Source organism: Otolemur garnettii, unplaced genomic scaffold (assembly GCF_000181295.1).
Source record: "Otolemur garnettii isolate 467f Iridium unplaced genomic scaffold, OtoGar3 scaffold00205, whole genome shotgun sequence".
Lineage (NCBI taxonomy): Eukaryota > Metazoa > Chordata > Mammalia > Primates > Galagidae > Otolemur > Otolemur garnettii.
Window position 1 is genome coordinate 1,627,042 of NW_003852600.1, and position 4,394 is coordinate 1,631,435.

Below are 4,394 nucleotides of genomic sequence, written 5' to 3' on the forward strand. Positions count from 1 at the left end.
GAGGTGAGTAGTCACTTTGGACAGGAGGGGCTGGGGGCCGAGGTGAGTAGTCACGCTGGACAGGAGGGGCTGGGGGCTGAGATGAATAGGTGACTCTGGACAGGAGGGGCTGCAGCGAGGGGTGGGGCTTGAACACTGAGGGTCGTTTTCTGGTAGATGGAGGAGTTTGGGCCTAATCATCAGGCAGTTGTGGAATTGCTGAAACCCAAAGCCCAGCCCCCCTCACCCTCACTCCATGCCAGCCCCCCTCACCTCGCATCTTGGCTCCTGGAACCCAGACCTCCTTCCGCCCTGCCAGAACGTGAGAGATGCCTTTGGAGCATTGATTCACTGCAGAGTTGTTTTATTGACAAGTTGCTTTGGGGGGATGAAGTGAAGGGTAATGTTATAAGCACCGCTATTTCTGGTCTCTAGAGCCAGAGGAGAGTATCACTGTCTAAGAAGGGGAGATGCAGAAAAAAGTCGATGGTAACATCAATTTGGATGTAAAGCAATAGACAGTGGCCTGAGGACGTCAGGAGGCATTAGAGGCCCCCAGTCTGTGGGTCTGCGCGGCCGGTTTAGGCAGAAGCATCTGCAGGAGCTGGAAGCCCAGACCAGGCGGCCGGTATGCCGTGTGGGGCGCGGTCCGACCTGAGAGTGAAGCGCAGAGACGGGGTGGGTGCGGACTGACAGGCTGGGCGGAGCAGGGACGTCTGGGGCACAGTCTCCAGGGCTCCAGGGACAGAATCTTTCCTATACCCAAGCGGGAGGTCATAATAACACAGACGCAGGGACCCAAGGGCACACGCTGGAGACTGAGGGAGGAAAGAGCCGGAGCCCAGGGAGGGGATGGACTCAGAGTCAGCGCTGGATCGAAAGAAATGTTTTCCTGACCAGATCTCCAGACCTTTAAATTTAGACCCCACTTTAAAATTTCGTGTATTTCCAGACTATGCTGATTGATTCTGAAGTCACTAATTTTAATCATCCTTGCCACTCTATTATAATTTTTCTTTGAGGATCAAAAATGAAATTTTTCTTTTTCTTAGAACTATGTTCTGCTATATGGTAGTCACTGAACACACATGGATGTTTAAATAAAATTAAAGCAAATTTAAAATAGAGCATGTATACAACATTTCTGTAATCACAAGCAGTTCCGTGATGCAGCTCTAGTCTGCAGATTCAAAGGATTATATTTTACAGGATAAGAACATGCCACTTCTATTCCCCAGGTCAGTGTCTCTGTGTGATGTTTTTCCACTCTTGTCATCAATTTTAATTTCTACCTAATTGAATCATTGTTAGAAATAGTTAGGGCAATTTGCCACCATTTCCAGATGTCCTTGTCATTTATGAATGCCTAAAAAGTTTCTATTTCCTTTGCATAATATTTTATTTATGTTTAAGGGCTACATTCTCTACAAAGGCCTCAAGTCTCAAGCCCCAGTCTATAACCTACAAGGAGAATATAGGAAATCAAAGTCTGGCATTCATCCCTTAGTCTGACTTGACTCAGTACATTACAGGGCAACGTGCTTGTGTCTAAACAAAAAACAGGCTGTGTCCTCAGTCCATACCTCAGAGCCAGAGTCTGCTGGACCACAGACTTAGAGACATGTGATGCAGATCGAATTAACAAGAGCATTAAATAAATAATTGAAACAGCTCCAACTAATAACCAAGCAAAGCAAATAAATAAACCCTAAATTGGCAGGATGTTCTTGGCAACCCTAAGTCCAATCAATGTTTGCTGATTACCAGTATTCTTGATGCAATTAAAACACAGATGCATGCATTTGTTATGCTCTAATATTTTTATAGGAACGCATGTATTCTGGCAAAAGATGACTTAGGGTAATAATAAACAGATTATGCAAAGGTGTGACACGCATCTCTGAGAACTTTTCTGTATTTTGCTGTTCTAATCATCATCTATTGTTTCTATATTTTGTACCTTCATGAAGTTTCTTTCCAAAAATGTAGGAGAGAAATCATAAGAAGCCCAGAAATAAATATTTACAAGTTTTATTTTCCTAGTTCTATGGCCATGCCTTTCCGTTTCACACACACACATTCACAGGGGCACACACACCCTGGAGTCATGCTTTTCTGTTTTACACACACACACACAGCTGGGAAGAAAACCCACTCACACACTTCCCAGTGCACACATCAGAGAAAAGAGTCAGCATTTCTGTTCTCTTCGGGACTGAATGAAGACCATGCAGTATTGACTGTGAAGGTGTCTTCCACCCCTCCTCTCTTATCTCCAGAGCTTTCAGGATGCTTGTAGTAAGAATGATATGCTTATTTTTCAGTTTAAAAACCACCCAGTATTTCCTGTGAGTCACCAGCCGGAGCAGTAATGTGATTCTGTCTTATGGCTGAGTAAACACACAGATCTGATTTCAGGCTGGGGACAAATTTCGAAGCGCAAATATAAATCACATAGTTAATCTCCTCTTCCTCTTCTGAGCCATCCTGCCAGGTGTCCAACAAGAGGGTGAAAATTATACTTCTTACCTGGGCACCTGGTTTCCTGCTTCTCCTCACCTGTTTCTGTTGAAAGCACACCATTTCTTTCTTGAATTGTTTTTCTCAGCCTGGGGAATATTTATAATTAACATTTTCAAAATTAACTAATTTTTATTGATAGTGTTTAGAAAATAAGTTAAGATTATTCATTTTTAATCATTGTGGGTACGTGGCAGTTGTTTACAGTGGGGGTGCCAAAAATGTACACACATTTTAAGAGATCTGTTCTAAGTAAAATTGATCATTCCCCAAAAGTTTATGAATTGCAGGTAAAATGGATGTAGGTAGCATGTCCTGGTACACTTGATCAGTAATGGTGCCTTCAATTCAACTTTGAAAAGCCAATAGATAACATCTCTTAAAATGTGTATATGTTTTGAGGTACCCTCTGTATTTATGGAAAAATCAGGATGTTTCAGAACAAGGAATCAAGATGTGGCCTGAGGAAAAGTTTAATATGAAAATAATGGGCCGATTGTAAAATATACACATATATCCATTCTTCTATCTATGTGGGTGTATGGCTGAGAGACAGATGAATAAAAACAGGGCACAGGGGTAGGCAGGGCTGGTTGGCACGTTCTCTGCACCTCCCGTGAAGATTTACATGGTCAGCTCCTATCTCTGACTCAGGAGAAGACCCAGCAGTGACCTACAGCCACAAGGAACCAGGAACAGGAGAAAAGGAAAACATCCATGTGGTCATTTGACCATTTGGCCAATTTGGAAACTTTTATGTGAAAGAAAGGAGAGACCGAGACAAATTTGAAGGCGGGTAGGAATGGAAATGTGTGAAAGATGGAGAAAACTGCGTGAGATGAAGCGGGCATCTCCACATCCGCCCGCGTCCTTGACCGTGTGGAAGCCATTCTGGCCCCAGTTAAACCAACAATTAGTTTAAGACCAAGGATAAGCCACTGGATCTCTCTGAAGGATTTGGAAGCCCTTAGGGGTTTAGGAGTAGAGCAGGAAGGAGGTTAATGGCTTCTTCTGCTGACCACGAGGCCCAGCGCTGTGAGAGTCTTTCCTGCAGCGCTGGCGGGACAGTAGCCAAGTCCTCGGCAGGGGCGACGCACCTGCTTCTCTCTCTTCCCCTAGCAGACTCCCCGCTGCTCTGCTCTGCGCAGGCGCTGGGTGCTCATTGGCTGGGAGCAGCTGGAAACCCGGAGCCTGGACTCTCTCACGTTACACTTGCTTCTGTGGCGTCCTCACACAAACCAGCATGACGAAGGCTTCTAATTGTTGGATGACGTGATCTTTTCATTGTCTTATTTCTGAGAGTAGATGATGTCTAACTGTAAAGACTGAAGAAACTAAGGTCCCTTCTGGTGCGAGGAGCTGGAAGGGGACTCAGCAGGTGCCAGCAGCGGACACCGGGTGGTCAGGACACCGGGTGGTCAGCGCCTGCCGAGGCTCCTCCCTCCACCTCCTCCGTGGTGGAGTTGCTGCTCCCTCCAGAGATACCCTCTTCCTTCACTCCCTACTGAAGCAAGGAGCAGGTGGCAGGGGCATAACTGTCCGGCCGCCCTGCCCTGCGGAGGTGCAGGCCTGCCCCACATTCGGGATGCCCAGTAGGCTTGGGCTCCACTCGCACCTGGCTCCCAGCACAGCCTCCCACATCTCACTTCTGTACTTCTGTGTGTGCCCTATTCCTCCCAGACAAACTACAGTGGGACCGCCATAGCTGACCATCTCCCCACACTGACCACCGCCCTACAGTGACCACCTGATATACTAAACACCCCCCCCCACTGACCATACACCACACTGACCAACCCCACACTGACACCCCCCACACTGACCACCCTCCACACTGACCAGCCCCTACACTGACCACCCCTCACACTGAACACCCCCCACACTGACCACCCCCA